Consider the following 22991-nt stretch of genomic DNA (forward strand, 5'->3'; position numbering starts at 1 on the left):
CAAAGATTGCGAATATTTGTTCCGCGCTTCCTGATACCTATTCCAATGATTTTCATTATTAGTTCTACGAAACTTTTTATACAATTTATCTCTTTTACGTTTCAGGCTCAAAAGATCTAAATTATACCAGCTGTTAGAATTATGCAAAGTTACTAACTTCTGTTCTACTAATTGATTGGTACAGGATTTCAAAACGTTTGTAAGAACAGCTGATCTTTCATCTATATTACCGGAATTTTCTTGAAAATCCACGTTTCTTTCGACAAGACCCGAAATTGCTTGTTTAGAATATTTTCTCCAGCACTTCATTTTAATTAAATTACTATCATTACTATTATTGTCGGTAACGTTAATGACTAGCGTTTCATGATCAGTTACTTTTAAATCATCACTCGTTTCGCTAGTTACAGAATCAAAATTTGTATACACATGATCAATCAAAGTTCTACTGTGCTGGGAAATACGCGTATAAGAATTTACTTTTTGTTTCAAATTAAAAAATCCGCTAAATGTTTCAAATGATTCGAATTGGAATCGTCACACCAATTGATATTAAAATCACCAGCAATTACATTTTAATTTACTAGGATCTATAAATGACTCAAACCAGTTTTCCAAAATTTCAATAAAACGCTGGTCACTTGCACTGGGAGAGTGATATAAAACACCATAATTACCCATCTTCATGCCACGTACAACTGCAATGCCTAAGAACCAGTTTCCATCACAAACTTCGTTTAATTGAAGCTTGAACTGAACTGATTCTTTGACATAAATAGCAACACCGCCAGTGTGTCTAGAATGTGATAAACAAGCAGCTACACTATAACCCGGAATGCTATACTGATCAAATGCTTCAATGTCGACTATATGAGTTTCAGATAAAAACACTAAAAATGGACGTTTATCTTCTACAATCTTACGTAATGCAACGTAGTTTGTAGACAAACCCGCAATATTCAAATACAAAATATCGAATCTGCTCACATTTCTACTAGAACTTGGTTGCTATTCATTGAAACGTAAGCTGCTCTTTTTCCGTTCAACTAATCGCTTATAAACACTACACTCAGTACTGAAGGCACTGTGGCTCACGTCCAATTTCATTTTACGTTCGGAATTCATTTTTATACAATTGACACATTTCAATACAGTTGACGTGCATTCGGATGTCTTGTGACGATCGCTGCACTTTGAGCACGCAATGCTGTTTTTGCAATCCGTACTCATGTGCCCAAATTCTCCACATTGAAAACATCTCAAAACACTAATTTCGGGAACAACAAGGCACCGATCAAACCTTATGTTAACTTTTCTCGCGGTCAACAAACAACTATAAGTCTCTTTATCGACTTCAATAACAACATTGTTCTTGTTATACTTAAAACGTGGATTTTCATACATTCTTATTACTTTAACATCATTTATTGCGATGTCTTCATTCTGATCTTTCAAAATCTGAATGAATTCATCGGAAGAAAACTTATCGCACATTCCCATCACTTTTAGTCTTGGCACCGATGAGGGAACAACAGCATCATAGTTTTCACCCAGATTGCTTTGAATGCCATTTTTCACAACATCAACATTAAATCCTGTTGCACACTCAGCAATAATAGAGCCGTTTTTCCCGTTTCTAAAGTTACTGATCCTGTGTGTTTTCGGATCCAGTTTACTATTCAAAAATTTACGAGTATCATCGCTACTCTGGTTGGACTCTTTCGGTTTAATCACAATGACCGGACGAGCCTTACGAGGGACCTTTACTTCCTTAGGCGCAGTGACTTTTTTCATTACTTTGACGTTATTTTTCCCAACATTACTTTTAACAATATCCGCGAAACTAACATTTTCTGGCATTGCAATATCAGATGTGTCGTCAACATCTTGTACCTTACGCTTTTTCGTTTTGGGAGTCAAATTAGGCCCTGTAGCCCTTCGCGATGTACCTTGCATTTCATTCATTACAGCTACATTTCTACTCGGGTTAAATTGAAAAAATGAACATTTCATATTTTCCATTTCTTTGCTGATCGAATCTTTGAGACCATTAACAGCCTCGTTCAAAACCTCAGATACATTTTCTGCAATTTCTCAATACCGATTAACAACGCGCTGTCTATTTGGGCAGTAATGTGATTCCGAATATCACCGATCGAATCAGAAAGAGAAGAAAGTTTCTTCATCTCTTCATCGAAACGAATGGTATTCGGAACCTGTACATTCTGTCCGTCGCAAGATCGACTAGATAGACAGCCACAACACTTGAAAAAACATTTGCATTCTCCGTAATCAATCTAGCCGCTGCCTTCGCTTCAATAGGAGAGCAGCGGGCATGAAAATATTTCCCACATTGAAAACAACACAGTGGGAAATCGTTGATTGCGATCCCCACTTTACACTTTTCGCACTCCATCCTCTACACAGCAGTGGACTCAAACATGCAACAACACACTACACTATCCACAGAGAATAAAAGAAATGGGGCAAGCAAATGAACAACAACAGCTTGCCGCGCGAAGCTATAGGTAGAACTATGGCTTCACGGGATGCTGTGTTGAGTAATAAATGTTAAATTAAATGAAAATTTGGCACGGAGGCTTAATGCCTCCTACTTATCCTGTTATAATCACGAAAAGGGCACACGATAGAAATATTTTTCCCGCGGCACAAGTTCACTTTCACACGTAAAAATTAACTTTTCTTTCCGCACAGAGGCAAACAAACTATGATGTCCACCATCACCACACAGAATGAGTAGTAGTCTATTACGACCAGTAAATATTGTCCTTTTGGCAAGGGTCCAAGAAAATCAGCGGCAACGTCAAGCCAAGGCTGCACAGGAAGCTCTTTTCTAATTACTGGTTCTGGTGGGTTTGGAGCAGCAACCAAAGCACAGCCTTTACATTGTCTAACGAACATTTCTACCTGTTGATCCATCTGAGGCCACCATACATTGGTTCTTAAGTGACTCTTCATCATTCGCATACCAGGGTGCCCCTCGTGTGCCAATCTTAAAACATGTTCTCGCAGAATTTTCGGAATTATTACCCTGTCCACTCGAAGAAGTACATCACCGACAATACAAAGCTCATTGGAAATTACTTTGTATGATAAGGGCAAACTATCTTGATCATCATTTTGTATCATTTGAATCAACTCCATGATTTCTCGATCCTTTCTACTTTCTTCTTCGATTCTTTCCCATTTGAGTGCAAAAGACGCCGCTGCAGTTTCAGCTACTTCCCGGATACATAATTCCTCATCCGCATCGAAAGGGATGGGCTTTAAAGATCCTAACCGAGACAGTGCATCTGCTACGTTTTGATAACCTGGTATGTGCACAATATGATAATCAAAAGCTTGGAGTCTTAGTACCCACCTCTCAATACGCGCGCAAGGTTTTGATCGTGGAGTAAACAAAATTCCAAGGCTTTGCAATCCGTGATTAGATCAAACTCTCTGCCATACAAATACATCCGGAAACGCTCTACACTCCATACCAGAGCTAAGGCCTCCTTTTCTGTCTGGCAATATCTTCGTTCCGTGTCTGTCAGTGATTTCGATGCATTGCAAATAATTCGTGATTCTCCTAACGAATTTGTTTGGGTCAAGACAGCGCCCAATCCCGACGGACTTGCATCTGCCATCACAGCTGTGTGGTCTTTAGGATTGAAGAAACCTAGCTTCCGAGCTGCGGCTAGTGCATTTTTGATCGTTTCAAATGATTCATTTTGTGTTTGCCCCCGTTCAAATGATACATTCTTCTGTATTAGCTTCCTTAGCGGTTCTGCCATGGTAGCCAGATTTGGGATATACTTGTTCATGTAGTTTGCTAAGCCCAGAAAACTTCTAACTTCAGCTTCTGTAGTTGGCTTCCGAAATGATAACACCGAATCAATTTTAGCTTGAGTAGGACTTATGCCGTTTTGTGAAATGTGATGGCCCAAAAAATCCAATTCTGTGACATTGAATTTACATTTCTCCCAGTTCAATTCTACCTGTCGCTCTTTCAGTCTATTCAGTACCTATTTGAAACAAAATTAAACAATGATATTTTGTTCATTTATTTATTTATTTTCATTCTCATTTAAATTCAAAATGTAAACGTTAAATTCAATCAATTTACTCTACCTTCTTCAGATTAATATCATGACATTCCTGCGTCTCCCCTTCGATTATCACGTCGTCTAAGTACCAGTAGCAACCATCACATCCTGACAACATTTCTTCCATCACGCGTTGGAAAATTTCAGGTGCCGTGACCAATCAAACGGCAGTCGCTTGAAGCGAAAGAGACCCCGGCTGGTAATGAACGTGGTAACGTCCTCGACTCCTCAGCTAGTTCCACCTGGTGAAATGCTTCCCGTATATCCAACTTGCTCCAAACTTTACCTTTACCAATCCGTGCCAAGTATTCTTCTACCGCAGGCATGGGAAAACGTTCACGCATCACGGCCTCGTTTACTCTTCTTAAATCCAAGCAGACACGGGGTTCGCCGGACGCCTTTCCAACGATAACCAATGGCGATACCCAAGTTGCTGGACCTTTTTTCATTTCTATGATATCGCGTGCCAGGAGCTGATCTAGCTTCTTGCTAACCGCCTCCTCCATGGGAATGGGAACACGACGCAAAGGCTGAAAGATTGGCTTGTACTGCGGATTGATACGAATATGGGCCTGTACTTCAGTAATTTTGGTAAATGGTTTAACCGGAGAATCAACAACGTTTACATCCAGACCAATTTTCAGAACTCCAAGCCGTTTTGCAGTTGAATCTCCCAGCAAGTCCTTCTGTCCGCCCTTAACCACATAAAACTCATCGGTCACTGTTTTTGATCCTATGGTTATTTCCGCGACAAATGATCCTATCACCGACAATGGTTTGTTGCTCCCGTATCCTTTCAATACTTTAGAACATCCCTTTACAGACTTGATGATGTAGGCTTTCTTTTGTTTCATTGTTTCCCAGGTATCCAGCGTAATCAGATTTACGTCTGCACCGGAATCAACCAATAGATCGATAGAAACACCACCGACAATTCCAGGCAATAGATTGGTTTCATTCCCTCCATAGAAAGCATAATAAACTTTCTCCTCTTCAACAGGAGTACTCTCAGGCTTTTCGACCACCGAATTGGTGTTGCCGTCTTTGTTTTCCACGTTAAACACCTTTTTGGGCTTTGATGTAAACCTTTCGGCTTTCCGTTTTCGACACGTGGCTTCATAGTGACCCAATCCCACCCTCGTCGCCAGGTTGTTAGATCCTGGGGGATATTCTCTCAATTTAGTAAAAGAACCACAAACACTTTCACTATATTAACTAATTATATTTACTCCGATCGTCACATACAATATTTCACCGACTCGCTACTGACGAACGCGGATCACGTCCGACACGTTTGATAGTCACACACGTTCTGTCTCGCTGATTGTGGTGATGGTTCTCTTCCGATTGGCTGGGTTGCCAGTTGACTGGGATATCTATATATATACATACAGTAGACTGGCGGCTACTAGTTAATGCAGATGATTCGATCCTACAGGAGGATGTAGGGCCTCCTAATCCGTGCGATAGCGACTGAAGGAGAACATTATTTTTAACTCTTAGAGCCTTGAAAAAGGCTGTTTGCTTCGGCTAAGTGCAAAAAGTAAGAAAACGATCTTTTCAAATAACTGCGAATTTCTAGTGATGGGATAAAAAAGATTGAATGCTCTGCGAGCGAATGCACTTTTCTTTTATACTACTTAATTTTGAATCTTCTCTGCTTCCCAATTGGTGAGCCAATCAGCTAGTGTCTTATATCCCGCTTCTTTGTCAGCCAAAGCGTCATCATCATCAACGCGTTCGAGAAGGGCTTCTTCTTTTTTACGCTTGTTGCTCGCTGCTGGCGTCTATTTCTTAACGGGACTTTTTGCTTGATACAGGCCAATAAGCCGGGCAAGCGAGCTTAGAATTGCAGTTCAGGGGGGAAGTATGGTGTTCTTTTCTGAGACAACATTGTTAGCAGTAGAAGGAAGGAAACACCCGGACATGGGATTTCGGGTGATAAGATTTAGAATTCATAACATGGGACGATCATTCAGTCACGTTCGCTTTGTGTGCGGTCAGTATCAAACAATGTTTTTCTACATATTTTTTTTATCAATGCCAAAAAATCCAACATTTGATGAAAAATCGATTGATAGTTTATTAATGTTTGAGCTGTTATTCCCGCAAGAATTCACGTTGCGATTTCCTTCGAAGTTTATTTAGCTATGATCACAAGAATTTCTGTGAAAAATCCTGAAAATTTAACAACAGATTTTTCGGAAGTTTTTCAGCAGGAAGTCACCAACCAATTTCTGTTAGAATTTCCCAAGCGATTTCTGTAGGAATTAATTAGGGGTGTCCACATACAGTTTCCGAAAATTTCCTGCATGTTGTTTTTGAGGAATTCACAAAAAAATATGAAAAAATGAAATTCCGCATAAATTTCCGGGGAACCTTTTGCAAGAATGGAGAAATTTCCACAGATGTTCTCGGAGAAACACCCGCAGACAATTTTGGAGCGACTTCTTCAGAAATTCCAAGAAGGACCATCTAGATGAGTTGTTATATCAACTGCTTTTTCAATTTTGTACAAACATGTGTAACGTTGAAGTTAAAACATATACTTAAAATCAGTAATATTATAAAAACGAACTCGAAAAAAGACGTTCACGTTCAGGATCTCCGTAACAACCCTGCAATTTCTATCCCGAAAGGAATTGAAAGCTTCGATATTGATCTCTATCATTAGCTCTCTGAAGAACCGTTTGTTTTTTGGACATACATGCTGCATCATGTGGCTTTTCTTCAGCCTGTCTCGGCTCATCACCGATGCCGGCCGGTCTCGGCTCGACTCTGCTGCTGCTGCCGGTATCTGCTCAGCATTGCTGCTTTGTCGGGTCTGTAGGGTGAACTGCTGCTGTACTGGCTAGGTTTCGGCTGATGATGGTGGCTTCGATGACTTCATTCCCTACTAAAAGGTGTGAGTGCTGTTCAATCGATGATGCGGTTGCTTCGCTTGTCCCGGTCAGAATGAAAGGAAAAAATCGCGTTGCGCTATTTTATGACTTCTCGGCAGACCCAGCGGCTGCTCATTCGCTGGTGTCTGCACCAATCAGAACGTGGTAATGGAATGATGCAAGAATTATGCGGTACCCATATTTATAGGTTCCCTTGATCTCAATGTTTTTCATTGAAAACAGTTTCATGCTTATTGAAACAAGTTTTTTGGGTCTTATCAAGCATGGACATGAAAGGCATACTTGAAATCTGTCGATTGAGGGGCTTACCGCAGAAATTCGTCCACTGAGACGAACGTTATTAACGTTTAAGATCTTTCAACACAGCGTAAAGCGCTCGATTTGAATATTTTGAAATGACACCCGGTATAGTAAGAGAGACGTAAGCCCTACGTCAAAATCTCCTCGTGACGCTCTTTCCACCCCTCGAGCATGACACTGTCCCTTTCATCTTGGTACTCGTCAACCAGATGAGTCAGATTCCGCAAAGAATCCCGACAGAAACGTTCTCCCTTTGCCAACCTCCTTGAATTCGGGGCCATAGCGCGCACTAAAACAGTCGCAGACGATGTGTGTATGCAGGTTTTTGCCAAGCTCCACCCAAAATGCCAAAATTCCGTGATTTGTATCCAATCAGATCATGCAAAATTGTCGAAAACTTCAGCGATACGGGAAATCTTTCAAAAGTAATTATTTCCTCGCGAACGGATTACATACAGCATGCAGTACTTACAATCGTCGATGATGTACCCAAGCCAACCCACGCGGTAATGCCCAAGCCACGCCTGCTCAATGTTGCTGTAGAACGCCACCGACAAAGGTGATCGGAAACAATGCAGCAATGGACCAGCTTCACAATCGAGAGATGGCTCCGATGGTTGCACGCTATCAGCGACCGTTAGCACCAACAGCTATGGTTTCGCAATAACTACACTGTACGCGGAACGAATTCGCATATGCTTGAGATTTAGTTTTCATCACAGTTCTTATCACTTAATTCCACTTATCCAATCCGAACCGACGTAGCCAAAATCGCGAACACAATATCCAACAGCAAACAACCCGGTTCAAAGGACCATACTTTATGTAGCAATTTCGAATTTAGATTGATTGTGCTGCGATTTTGTTGGAATCGATAGACGACGAGATTTATTGCTCTACTGAATATACGCAACTACGCAACGATATTACAGTACGATGCGTTCGTATTTTTATTTGCGACTGACTCTCTAATTCTACAGCAGGTAATATATATAATCAAATGGAATTATAGGGACGAAGATTGATATCGATCGGCTTTCCGATCGAATGCTGCTAAGAGCTGATAAGAAAGAAGAGTTGAGTTGAGAGTGAGAGAATCAACACAGATCTGGAACATCCGTAAAAGTGGACAAATCCAAAACTTCAGCACGGTGATTTTTTTCGTTACCTTTCATTCTGGCAAATTAATAGGAAAGTTTTCTAGGACCTCCAAGTGCTTAAGAAACGGTCCTCCGGAAGATCCAGTTCATTCATAAAAGTGATCAATTCCAAAAGAATATTTCAGAACATTGCGATTTTTTTGAAACCACCTATCCTGGCGAATTGTGTTTGCAATCAATAAAAAAAGTTTTCGGTACTGTACGGTAATGGTACTCCGGAAGATCCGGAACATCCGTGAATGTGGCCAATTTGCCTCTAGGAACTTTCCCAGGGATTACTTGATGAGCTTCCGAAGGGATTACCGAAGGAACTTCTGAACGAACTTCCAGAGGAAGTTCTTGAATAACTTACAGAGGAGCTTCTGCAGAAACTTCGGAGGAATTCAAGGAGGCGTTCCACGCCGCCACGCTGCCGTCGCTGGCTAATGATTATCTGTTACGCTAACTGTTGGATTTGGCCTCTTTTACGGAACTATGGATGAATTTTTATTATTGATAAGAAAATTATTTTGATATATCAGTGGAATGTCATTACTTGTCATCATACGAGTTTGTACAATTCCATTTGATTCCACCAATTGATTTCATTCCTTTATGTGATTTTACAGATACGTATTTCGACCTTAACAGTAAGATCGTCTTCAGTGTCTCGCACTTGTTTCGACTTTTATTATTGTCATTGCATATCACGGAGGATTTTTGCTATTGATTGCGTACATAATTCACCAATATGAATGAAAGCAAAAATTTGCAAAGCTGTGGGATGAACTTTTGGAATTGACCATTTTCACTGGTATCACAACCAAAAATAAATAAACAAACGTGATTTCTACACAGACTCTCTAAGAATTATCGAAATTTAATTTTTACATACCTTCTCGGCTACATGGACATAGAACATTATTTTTATCCAACCACTGCCGAACAAATTACGCCAAATTTGGGCCTCTCAACAGAATGATTGCTGTTTACAATCAACACTGCGAAGCTATTGACTTAACAATGTCTCGGCATAACATTAGACAATATTTTCAAAGAACAAACATTACAAATTCAGCAATATAAATTCAAAATCAAAATTATACATCACTTTACAAAAAAAAAAAAAATATTATTTAATCATACTATAGCATTACAAAAACAAACATGTATATGTATATGTACTAGTCTACGTTGGTTGACGAAATAAAATAAATAAACTAACGTGGGATCAAGTGTCCTTATATTGAGGCAGCATAATTTCAAATCCAAATATCCTAAAATTATTATGAAATGTTGACATTTTCATCAGTACAGATCATTAAGTATATTTTTGGCTTTGTGCTGTGAAAAAAGCGAAAGCATTACGTCATTGTTATGAAAAGTTCTTCAAACTTTGCGTGGCCAATAAAAAATTCTTTGGAAAGTCAAAACACATAAACCGGCCTGCAGAATGGATAGGGTTTGTCAATCCAGAAAACAACTCACCACATAAAGGTCATTTGTCTATAGAGGATATATACTTAAAAATACGCTAAAAGAAAACTACTTTAGTTCTCGCTAAAACAGGGGTGATCAAGTCTGCCCGGGGATCAAGTCTCCCCACCTTCGCCTATTGATTTCACAATCACTTCTCCGCTATGGATGTTTTCGAAATAAAATATGGAGCTGTGGGATAAACTTCTGGAATTCATAATTTTAGCGGATGTCCCAAATTTCCCGGAGAACCGGAACCTATTTTACGGATGTTTCGGGTTTCTTTCTCGGGACACAATAGACTTTCACTATTGATTGCATTATTCATTCGATGATATAAACAGTTTCGAAATTTGCTTTGAGATGAACTTTTGAATTGGCCACTTTTACGAATGTTTCGGATTTCCCGGAGGGCCGTTTGTGGTCATCTCAGAAGACTGAAACAATTTATTGCGTACACAATTTGCCCGTATGGATGGTTACGAATAAAATAGCAATGCTTTGGGATGATTTTGTGGTATCGGCCCCTATCGGGAGCATTTGCGGGTCGCAGAAGACTTACTCGATTGATTGCACAGGAAATTCGGTTATGAATCAATTGAGAAAAGCTCTGAGATGTATTTTTGAAATTGACCACTTTTACGTATGGTCCGGATCTTTCGGATGACCGTTTCGGGAGTTTTTGGATCACTGAAGACTTTCACTACTGATAGCATCCATTATTCGTCAGGATGGATGATTACGAAATAATGCGAATCTCGTGGATTACCTTTTGGAATTGATCATTTTTACGGATGTTTCGGATCTTGGACCGTTTGTGGGACATTTGGAGGTCACAGAAGACATTTACTATTGATTGCACCCACAATTTTCCAGAATGAAGGTTTTTAATAAAATTGCGAAGCTCTAGGATGAACTTTTAGAATTGACCATTTAACGGATGTTCCTGATTTTCCGGAGGACCGTTTCTTGGTCATTTGGAGGACACAGAAGGATTTAACTTTTTATTGCACCCACAATTTGCCAAAATGAATGATTACGAAATAATCGCGAAGCTCTGTGATTAGCTCTTAGAATTGGCCACTGGATTTTCCAAAGAGCTTTCCGATAACCGCTCGAGGGATAAAATTGGCCTGAAATGGCGTATAGAAGATAGCGAATACAGGTGGAATCATCAGAGCACATATTTGCAAGCAATTTTATGTTTCATAACACGCAACTCGAAAATTTGGTGCCAAATTGAGAAGCTCAAACAGTACCCCTTTAGCACAGGTTCCCCGGAGACTACAGTGGTCAATTTGGATGAATCTCCCCTTGGGCTTGTTATTGGAACCTACAGCTTTCGTTTGGTGCCTAAAGATCGAAAATCGGTTGAAATTTGAGTTTTTGTGATCGTGATGAAATCTTGGGTCCAAATGGACCCCAATGCACAATGTGTAACTTTTTTCTAATGCATTAGGAAGGTTAATAATGATGTTTTTGGTGTTACTTGGCATACGATCTACCCGATCAACTAAGCCCTGAACGATGTATTCGTGCATCGCTGAACATCCCAGAAGGTCCATAGAGGCCACAAGATTTCACTTATTACTTTTATAAGCTACAACAGGCCTTTTTGGTTCTCCAAAACGTCCATTGAACCGGAAGAGTTTCACTCATTATGTTTACTAGCTACTGCAGACCTTTTAGGTTCTCCAAAACGTCCGAGAATTGAAAAGATGTGATCTACCCGACCAATCAAGTCCTGAACGATGTACACATGCATTGATAAACATCCCAGCAGGTCCATTGTGCCGATAGGGTTTCACTCAACACATTTACTAGTCTCTGTTATGGTTTTTTGTTTCGCTGAAGAAAGTGGTGACCTATCTCTCTTCTGTGATTTTACACAGCCTATCTAAAACGCTGGGCATATATGACCCATCCGTCATGAAAGTTGAAATTCTCCAATGAAAGTATTGGATTTAGAACGATATCATTTTATCGCAGTTTTTGGTTTCATCCGGCTTCTAACGGAAATCGCGTAACTGTGCACAGCCGCTGAAGGGGTTTCTACGCAGAGTCAAGTCATCCGCGCGCGCGCAACGCGCACCTATGTATGACGATTTGACAACGCAAAGAGCAGCCCGCGCGTCGTCCGGAAGGTCCAGTTCCCATATTTTGCAACACACGATCAGCAACGAAACGACGACGACAACGTCGATCATTATACAATGCGACCACTTTTTTTGACGCTGATCAGTTGATTGCCTGATCGCGTCCAAATCGGAATCAGAATTTACAGAAAATACGCGCGTTCTGCGCCTCGGATCGACATCGCGCTGAAGTGCTTTCGTTTTGTTTTGATTACAATTTCAGGCCCAAGTGGATACACGTCGGCGTGCGTCCGTGCGTGACTGGAGGAGGTTGGATCAAGGAGATCGGGCGGTCAATCACCGACTGGAGCTCGCGCACAACCACAGGTGTGGGTGTTTTGCGTTTTCGACAAACAAGGATCGACACCGGAATCAATCACATTGAGCGTGCGAAAGTGCGGAGGTGAATTCAGTATTCGCAGCTACGGATACCATTCAACGGCGATCGGATTAAGTGCCAGCGGAAAAAATCTAGTTTTGATCGAGAATCGAAACAGCGAACAGCAACTGGTGCACGCGTTTGCGAAGTGATCTCCTGAACTACGAAACGAAAGTGTCATTGGTCGCGCGTGCGTGGTGGCAAGTTTCGGGCGTTGTCGGGAAGAAGTGTCTAAACGCGTCGCGAGTGAAAACGGTAAAACCAAGAAGAAGTCACGAAGAAATCTATCAAAGAAGAATATAATCGATTCCGAAGAAATCCTCATTCCAAAATAAAGTGTGAATTAAGTTTCAGTGTAATTTTGCGAACGCAAAATTCCAACGAAAGTGAAGTGACGAACCCCTTCCTCGAACGGGATCTCTCAGCTGGTTTGTGAATTATTATTGATGAATTGTGTTATCAAACCTGAGCTACGTTAGTTACGAGAGTGAACGTTCGCCCCGTCGTCGTTACAACAACCAAAGGGAGGAGCCGGAAGGACATTAGAACGAACGGTGAGTAGACTGCTGGCTGCTGGTGGCGATTGGGGCTTTATGTTGAACAACATGTGCGTGACTGATTGGGTATCGATTACGCATGCTCGCGCGCCAATTAGTCGGGTATCGGTTACCGCTACTCCGGTTGAGTAATCGTCAATCGCCCAAGCCAAGGCGTAGGTATTTTTCCCTGTAATTTTGTGTTCATTTGATAATGCTGGCTGGCGGCGAAATTCGCACTTTGTACAGAGTAGAAAAGTCCACAACAGCCTTGCTATCCGTCCGGCGTCCGTTCATCCATGGGCCATAAAAGTGATACGCGTTTCGACATAGGCGCACACGTCTCGTTTGAACAGGCAAGGTGGAATTCTATTGCGCTAACTGTGCGTGACCTTGGCTAATCAGAGGTGTCGAAAGTGGTGTAGCGAATTGTTTGCTTCTACTTAGCGATTTACGACCTGGCAGTCGCTGAGTGCCTGTTGGTCATAGTGTCGGGATAATGAACTGGTTTTATGGCTACCGAAATTGGTTTGGCAGGGTTTACGAGCTTGCATGCAGTTTGCAACTCATATGTATTTTTATCGACTGAGTAATATGCCACTGGCTATTCATTTTACTTTTGTTTAATTGCGCGAAACGACAATTCCTGTAAAGCTTAAGCTTACACAGTCTAAATTAAGCATGATTGCGCATACATATGGCATTCCTCACTATCTGGCCAAATAGGTCCAAGGAGAACATTGATGAATGTCGTTCAAGTAGAATTCTCATTACAATAGAAGCTTCATACCCTTGTAACACACTTGACCTAGACGAGTTTCAGTGTTTTAAAACGAGTTTCAGTGATTAAATCAACTAATGTAATAGTCACTGCGCATACTCGTAACTCACAATTATTCTTACTACTTCTGATTTCTTCTTCATTTATTTTCTGATTTCTTTTAGCTGTTATCTTTAATAAATCTTTCTTTTGCATCAGAATCCTTTTCACTTTTCTACATGGAATGCATGAAATCTGGACGGCATACAGGGGTTAAAAAAGGTTGAAATAGGCAAAAAACTCTTTGTTTAGAATAATCCGATTTGTATAAAACTGGGACCATTGAACGCGGAAACTCTTCTAGTATTCTGTCCTTATTCAAAATCTCACATCGGTCATCGGACACCGGAGATGTTCCGGGTTTTCCGAGGATATGTTGAAATGCGTTTTTTCATCTGCTACTCATTTTCATCAAAATCGGATTATTCAACCAAAGTTATGCTGATTCAAATTTCGACTCAATTTTGCCTATTTCAAACTTTTTGTCTAACCCCTGTAGATAGGATTTACAGATCACGAATCATAGATGAACCACGACAAAACTTTGTCTTCCCGGGCTCTTTAATCAGGGCGGTAAATCTTACCGTCTGTTACTTTGTTTCTTCTTTTAGGCAGATCATATTTTAACTCTCGTTATGTCAGTAATATTAGACGAAGCTGACAATCTACCCAGCCACTGCCGTTGTGGCACTAGTTTTAATCTCATCTATTTCTTCATCAACCGGTTCTAATCGGTCCTTCTATCAGGCAACAGCTACACTGAGAAAAATTCCATGGTAACGGTTACTATTTTGTAGACTACGCCATGTTTTTAAAACAACCACAAATTTTCAGTTAAATTAACCACGCATTCGGACAAATTCACCACTGATTCAGTTCATGCAACAACATTCCACCAGGACCACAGTTGATTATTACTGCGCGCATGGTAAAATCAAACGGGTTTGTTGTCTGCTGAAAATCGTCGGTGCGTATTCTTAAATTAACCCTCGGAATGGTAGTTTCGACCGCAACATTTTTTTGCGTGTACCAATACCGGATCTCCGGTTGCGAGTCTCTTCAAAGGAGGCTTGCAGGTCTTTTAAAAGGATGCTTCCGAGCTTTGAGCGCATGCTTCCGAGCCTCTTGAAATGTGGCATTCGATTCACTTGGAAGAAGGCTTCAGTGCTTTTTGAAAGAAGGTTTCCGTGCCTCTTGATATCAGGCTTTCGAGCCTTTTGAAAGGATTCTGAGCCTCTTATAAAAAGGCTTTCAAGCATTGTGAAAGGATGCTGCCGAGTCTCTTAAAATAATGCTTCCAAGCCTTTTGACCATTTCGAAAGGAGGCTTCTGAAGGAAGAAGGTTTCCGAGCCTCTTGAAAAAAGGAATCCGAACCTTTGGAATGGAGGGTTTTGAGCGTTTTGAAGATTTCAAGTCTTTCAAAAGGAGGGTTTCGAGTTGAGCTTTTTGAAAAGATTGCAAGCCTCTTGAAAGAAGGCTTCCGAGCCACTTTAAGTAAAGCTTCCAAGCCTATCGAGAGTAAGCTTTCGAGCTTTTCAAAAAGAGGCTTCCGATTCTCTTGAAAGGAGGCTTCCAAGCCTATTGAGAGTAGGCTTTCGAAACTTTCGAAAGAAGGCTTCCGAGTCTCTTGAGCGAACTCTTCAGAAGGGTTCCAAGCCTCTTAACAAGTGCCTTCCGAGCCTCTTTACAGATGGCTTCCTAGCCTTTTAACAGGAGGCTTCCAAGCCTCTTAACAGGAGGCTTCCAAGTCTCTTAACAGGAGGCTTCCGAGTCTCTTAACAGGAGGCTTCCAAGCCTCTTAACAGGAGGCTTCCAAGCCTCTTAACAGGAGGCTTCCAGGTCTCTTAACAGGAGGCTTCCAAGCCTCTTAACAGGAGGCTTCCAAGCCTCTTAACAGGAGGCTTCCAAGCCTCTTAACAGGAGGCTTCCAGGCCTCTTAACAGGAGGCTTCCAAGCCTCTTAACAGGAGGCTTCAGGCCTCTTAACAGGAGGCTTCCAAGCCTCTTAACAGGAGGCTTCGAGGCCTCTTAACAGGAGGCTTCGAGCCTCTTAACAGGAGGCTTCAGGCCTCTTAACAGGAGGCTTCAGGCCTCTTAACAGGAGGCTTCCAGGCCTCTTAACAGGAGGCTTCAGGCCTCTTAACAGGAGGCTTCAGAGCCTCTTAACAGGAGGCTTCAGGCCTCTTAACAGGAGGCTTCAGGCCTCTTAACAGGAGGCTTCAGGCCTCTTAACAGGAGGCTTCAGGCCTCTTAACAGGAGGCTTCAGGCCTCTTAACAGGAGGCTTCAGGCCTCTTAACAGGAGGCTTCCAGGCCTCTTAACAGGAGGCTTCAGGCCTCTTAACAGGAGGCTTCAGGCCTCTTAACAGGAGGCTTCAGGCCTCTTAACAGGAGGCTTCCGAGGCCTCTTAACAGGAGGCTTCAGGCCTCTTAACAGGAGGCTTCGAGGCCTCTTAACAGGAGGCTTCAGGCCTCTTAACAGGAGGCTTCAGGGCCTCTTAACAGGAGGCTTGAGGCCTCTTAACAGGAGGCTTCAGGCCTCTTAACAGGAGGCTTCAGGCCTCTTAACAGGAGGCTTCAGGCCTCTTAACAGGAGGCTTCAGGCCTCTTAACAGGAGGCTTCAGGCCTCTTAACAGGAGGCTTCCGAGCCTCTTAACAGGAGGCTTCGAGGCCTCTTAACAGGAGGCTTCAGGCCTCTTAACAGGAGGCTTCAGGCCTCTTAACAGGAGGCTTCAGGCCTCTTAACAGGAGGCTTCAGGCCTCTTAACAGGAGGCTTCAGGCCTCTTAACAGGAGGCTTCAAGCCTCTTAACAGGAGGCTTCCAAGCCTCTTAACAGGAGGCTTCCAAGCCTCTTAACAGGAGGCTTCCAAGCCTCTTAACAGGAGGCTTCCAAGCCTCTTAACAGGAGGCTTCCAAGCCTCTTAACAGGAGGCTTCCAAGCCTCTTAACAGGAGGCTTCGAGCCTCTTAACAGGAGGCTTCAGGCCTCTTAACAGGAGGCTTCAGAGCCTCTTAACAGGAGGCTTCAGGCCTCTTAACAGGAGGCTTCAGGCCTCTTAACAGGAGGCTTCAGGCCTCTTAACAGGAGGCTTCCAGGCCTCTTAACAGGAGGCTTCAGGCCTCTTAACAGGAGGCTTGATCCTCTTAACAGGAGGCTTCCAGGCCTCTTAACAGGAGGCTTCAGGCCTCTTAACAGGAGGCTTCAGGCCTCTTAACAGGAGGCTTCTGAGCCTCTTAACAGGAGGCTTCAGGCCTCTTAACAGGAGGCTTCCAGGCCTCTTAACAGGAGGCTTCAGGCCTCTTAACAGGAGGCTTCAGGCCTCTTAACAGGAGGCTTCAGGCCTCTTAACAGGAGGCTTCCAGGCCTCTTAACAGGAGGCTTCAGGCCTCTTAACAGGAGGCTTCCAGGCCTCTTAACAGGAGGCTTCAGGCCTCTTAACAGGAGGCTTCAGGCCTCTTAACAGGAGGCTTCTGATCCTCTTAACAGGAGGCTTCCAAGCCTCTTAACAGGAGGCTTCAGGCCTCTTAACAGGAGGCTTCAGGCCTCTTAACAGGAGGCTTCAGAGCTTGTTAACAGGTGGCTTCCAGGCTTCTTAATGGGAGGCTTCCAAGCCTCTTAACAGGAGGCTTCCAAGCCTCTTAACAGGAGGCTTCCAAGCCTCTTAACAGGAGGCTTCCAAGCCTCTTAACAGGAGGCTTCCAAGCCTCTTAACAGGAGGCTTCCAGGCCTCTTAACAGGAGGCTTCCAAGCCTCTTAACAGGAGGCTTGAGGCCTCTTAACAGGAGGCTTCCAGGCCTCTTAACAGGAGGCTTCAGGCCTCTTAACAAGAGGCTTCCAGGCCTTTTAACAGGAGGCTTCAGGCCTCTTAACAGGAGGCTTCAGGCCTCTTAACAGGAGGCTTCAGGCCTCTTAACAGGAGGCTTCAGGCCTCTTAACAGGAGGCTTCAGGCCTCTTAACAGGAGGCTTCAGGCCTCTTAACAGGAGGCTTCGAGGCCTCTTAACAGGAGGCTTCCAGGCCTTTTAACAGGAGGCTTCGAGCCTCTTAACAGGAGGCTTCAGGCCTCTTAACAAGAGGCTTCTGAGCCTTTTAACAGGAGGCTTCAAGCCTCTTAACAGGAGGCTTCAGGCCTCTTAACAGGAGGCTTCAGGCCTCTTAACAGGAGGCTTCAGGCCTCTTAACAGGAGGCTTCCAGGCCTCTTAACAGGAGGCTTGAGGCCTCTTAACAGGAGGCTTCGAGGCCTCTTAACAGGAGGCTTCAGGCCTCTTAACAGGAGGCTTCAAGCCTCTTAACAGGAGGCTTCCAAGCCTCTTAACAGGAGGCTTCCAAGCCTCTTAACAGGAGGCTTCCAAGCCTCTTAACAGGAGGCTTCCAAGCCTCTTAACAGGAGGCTTCCAAGCCTCTTAACAGGAGGCTTCCAAGCCTCTTAACAGGAGGCTTCCAAGCCTCTTAACAGGAGGCTTCCGAGGCCTCTTAACAGGAGGCTTCTGAGGCCTCTTAACAGGAGGCTTCCAGGCCTCTTAACAGGAGGCTTCCGAGCCTCTTAACAGGAGGCTTCCGAGCCTCTTAACAGGAGGCTTCCGAGCCTCTTAACAGGAGGCTTCCGAGCCTCTTAACAGGAGGCTTCCGAGCCTCTTAACAGGAGGCTTCCGAGCCTCTTAACAGGAGGCTTCCGAGTAGACCTGTGCGCCGGTCATATAATCGGCGGCGGCGGCGTAGTGGTCACTTTTGCCCCGGCGGCGGCGGCGTCACGGCGGCGCGCCGTTGGCTTTTATCGGCGGCGGCGGCGGCGGCGGCGTGAACCGGCGTGGATGAAAAATCAATGGCTAAAAAAATCAATTTTAACGCGGATTTTTGAATTCACGCGGTTTTGATTCACACGGTACGAATCGCTCGTATAAAAATCGACTTCAGTGGATTAAAATTGTAATTTTCGATCGATCATCAAACGGCACATTCCATAGTAAATTACCAGCGACACTTATAAGTACCTTGGAATGTTATTTAAATTGAAACTATTTTATTATTCTTTGATTTTGATGAATCAAAATTAAACAACGAATTCTGCTTCACTATTCGTAACCCATATTAGTCATAGGACTAATTTGTTAATATTTTTTTTCCAAAAGCTTTCCTAAATCAGGATTTTGATAAAGTCCAGTCGATATACTTCTCAATATATCTAAATTTCAGAAAAAATCTAACTACTATTCTTACATATTCAATTGGACAATGTCTGAGCGGCTGCATATCTAGTATATTTAGAGAATTTGCAGTTCGCGCACCTGCTGTGGCCCTTGGATCCTGGAAGGACATTCACGATGGAATCCACTAATGACAACAATGGACAGTTTACTCCCCACCTCGCGTTCTTGTATGCACAAATCTCAATATTTAATCAACATAACTGAAAATGAGCTCTCGCTGAGTAAGACTGGGGCACGATGACCTACCAAATTGAATATTTTCCTTAAAAGATGGTTAAATATGACAAAAAAAAGTTCTTGGTGGGTTCCTGAAGAGATTTTCCGAGGAAACTACGATTTTTGTTGACGTTAGATTAGAAATTCCTTTGTAAAACCCTATAAGAAATTCTGCGGAAACTCATATAGGCATTTTTTTCAAAAACCATTAAGGCTCTCGTTGGGAAATTCCTTTAGTAAAACCACAGGTAAAACCATAGAATATTCTTTCAGGATTTCATTTGGAAATTTATTAAGGAATGAAATAGTTTCTGAAAAAAATCCTAAAACAATTTCCGAAGAAATTGTTGAAAAAATCTTCGAATGGGTTCAAAAAGGACTTTCCGAGGGAATAGCGAAAAGAGTTTATAAAGACATTTCTGGCAAAATTTTTGATGTAATTTTCGAAGGAACTTAGTATAAAAATACTTCGTCCGAACTTGGCCAACTTCACTATTGATCCCACGACGGACTTCCCACAAATCACACCAAGGAAATACAAAACCGAACTAGCTTGTTTCCTTGCTAAAAGTAGACTCGTTTTACGTCATAAGGAACAAAGGTTTCGGCACGCAGGCCTTGCTTATTATATGTATAGGTATTTTATAATTTTGCCCGGAAGCACCGACTTCACAAATAGTTTACATTAGGGAACCGAAGGGATTCCCGCAGAAAAATAATAAAGAATCTTTTCAGTAAATTTCGAAAAAATGTTCTATGGAATCCCTAGATGAATTTTCGAATGGTTCCCAAAAGCAATTTCTGAAAAAATTTCTTTGAATGAACTTCTGAAGAGATTCCCGGAAAAATCAAAAGAAATGGAGAGTGTTCCCAAGTAACATTTTAAGTTTTACAACGCTCTTGAAGACCATAATTTACTCTTCAAGAGTGTTATAAAACCTGCATTAAATCAAAATGTTACTAGGTTCGAGACAGAATTACTGAGGGAAATGACCAAGAACTTCTTCCTTAAGTTACCGAATAATTTTCAAAGGATTACCCGTAGAAATTCCCAAGGTATTTTTAGGTAGTTCTGAAAGAATTCCTATGGGAATTTCAGGAAAAGATGCCAAAGAAGTTGCTAAGGAACCCATAAAGGAATTTCTTAAAAATTTCCAACGTTTTTTTTTTCTAAAAAAAATCCGGAGGAATTCCTAAAATAATCCTCCATATTATTTTCCTAAGAAATTCCTAAGCAAACTTCTAAACACTAAATGTATTTCCGAAGGAATCTGTAAATGAATATCTAAAGGAATTTTTAGAGAAATTTGAAAAGAAAAGAAAAGAAAAAAAGCGATTTGCGAATGATTTTCGGAAGGTGCATCCGAAAGAATTTCTAAGAATTTTATGAAGAAATTCCCAAAGCAATTTCCTACGACATTTTTAAAGGAATTTCCAAAAGAACGAACCTTAACAAATTTCATATGGTTTTCTTAAACAAAGGAATACGTGTAGGAAATTCTGAAGTAATTCCTGATGTAAATTTTAAGGGATATCCGAAAAAATTTCCGAAGAACTTTCTTGAATTCGTTTCCGGAGTAGTTTTTGTAGATCTTTTTGAGGCAATTTCCTAGGGAATTCCTGGACGAATCTTCAAAGGAATCTCTGGAGGAAATTGCGAATACATTACTGGGAAAAATTCCAAAGGAATTCTTGAAGAAATCTAGGAATAACATCAGAAATACCAGTAGGAATTTTCTCTGAAATTCTATTGGAAATTTCTTCGTAATTTCTTTTAAGAATTCCTTCGGAAATTCCATCATAAAATCCTTCAAAAATACCTTTACAGATTTATCTGAAAATTCCTTTAGGAATTCTTTAGGGAAGTATTTTACCTTCAAAAACTCTTTTTAAGTTCCTTAAGGATTTATTTTCGAAAATCCATTAAGGTTCTCTTTTGGGAATGCCTTCAACAATTTATTTGGAAATTCATGCACTAAACCCAAAACAAATTTCTTCAATAAAGCCTCCAAAAATTTATTTGGGAACTCCTCCAGAATTTTATTCCTTAAATAATCAAAGAAATACTGCCCAGATTTCCTTCGGATATTCCTCCAGGGACTTCTTTAAAAGATTATTCGAAAAACCTCCGAAATTTCCTTCGGTGATTTCTCCAGATTTTTTTTCGGTAGATCTCCCAGGAAAACCTTTGAAATTCATTGAAAATGAAGTTGTTTGCGTTGTTACTTATTGAATTATCGAAAAATAAACAACAAACACTAAATGACTTTCGGAAAGATGAAGGTATTTTCGAAGAAATTCCTGCAGGAAGTTCCGGAAGAATTCCCGGAGAATGTTTTAAAGGAATTGCGGGAAGAAGTTCTGAAGAAATTCTTTAGGCAAATTTTAAATGAATTTCTTATGGATATCTAGAAGATTTTTTCTAGCGATTCATGAAATTAGGCCGTTACAAATATTTAGTTGACATTTTGTCCTACTGGTCTCCGAAAGGTCAATGGGGGGATAATCTGTATAATAAAAATGAAATGGTCTGTGTTCGTATCCGCATAACTCGGAAACGGCTGTATGAATTTTCTTCATTCCTTCAGAAAGTATGTTGGTTATCTTTTCCGACGGGTTTATATGATATTTCCTCATGCGAAAACCACGGGAAAAGTTGAGAAAATAGTGAAAAACTAAAATTATGATTTGTATGGAAATTTCGCATGGGCAGTTCACAACGCGCTTTATCGCCTACTATGCAGGACAACGTCTGCCGGGTCAACTAGTAAAAAATAAATATTGAAATGGAAAAAATAAAAATAAAACTCCTCGTATTTGTTAAAGAATGTTTTGAAAATCCTCAAAATTATCCGAATTTTATTTTGTTGCTCCCTCAAAATATTATTTCTTGGCAAAAAAAATCCGAGGAGGAGGGAGACAAAATAGATTTTAAATATTTGTATCGGCCTAATTGCCGAAACAGTTTCAAAACGAAAAATTTCCGAAAAAATCTTCAAAAAATGTCTGAAGAAATTCTTGAAAAAAAACCGAATGGAATTTTTTAAGAAATTCATTAAGAAATTTCCGCAAGAATTGCTAAAGAAACTTCCAAAGGAATTCCGCAAGGAGTCTCCGAATGAGAATGTAGGAATTCGTGGAACAAAATTCGAAAGCATTCCTTAAGCAATTTCCGAAAGAATAATGCGTAAAGGATTTTCTGAAGAAATCCGTAATGAAAATTCTTAAGCAATTTTCGGAGAAATTTTGTAAGGAATCTTCAAAGGAATACCCAAATTCCAAATTTCTAAATAATCTTATAAGGTTTTTTAAAAGAAACTTTTCGGAGGAATTATCAAATAAATTTCTTGATTTTTTTCGAACTAATTTCTGGAGTATTTTTCGAAGGAATTCATAACTGAATGTTTAAACGATATTCTCAGAAATTTCAGGAATTCTACAATAAAGCTTTTACAAAACAGTATTAAATAATGTCAAGACAATTTTCGTAAATTTTCGTAATGTTTAAAAATACCTGACTTTTTAACTAAATATTTTGACTAACTAAATTATTTGGCGACTGAATAAAAAAAAAGAACCGCTTTTAACTGATGCTCGTAATATTTGCACAGCAATATTTGCTTTGCTGATGCTCAGCAAGTGGTTTTGTAATATTCAGAAATTGATTTCAAAATATAAATTACTCACTCGGGGGTCGGAACAAAAAAATCGGTATAGCATTTACAGTTGGGATTTAAATATTTTGCTAAATCAGTATGCCTTATAAGCCA

At 41.1% G+C, this 22991-nt stretch overlaps 1 protein-coding gene across 2 annotated transcripts in view; it reads left to right on the forward strand.

The window, feature by feature from the left end:
* The window catches only part of LOC134206528 (uncharacterized), a 565921-nt gene that overhangs the window by 41155 nt on the left and 501775 nt on the right, over positions 1–22991 (forward strand). The window contains exon 2 of one of the 2 annotated variants that reach the window (XM_062682251.1): positions 12286–12995. The gene's annotated coding sequence lies outside the window, so the exon portion shown is untranslated. Of the gene's footprint in view, positions 1–12187; positions 12996–22991 lie in introns of those variants that run through there. The other variant, XM_062682252.1, reaches the window with a different exon arrangement.

This window comes from Armigeres subalbatus, chromosome 1 (genome assembly GCF_024139115.2).
Source record: "Armigeres subalbatus isolate Guangzhou_Male chromosome 1, GZ_Asu_2, whole genome shotgun sequence".
Taxonomy (NCBI): Eukaryota; Metazoa; Arthropoda; class Insecta; order Diptera; family Culicidae; genus Armigeres; species Armigeres subalbatus.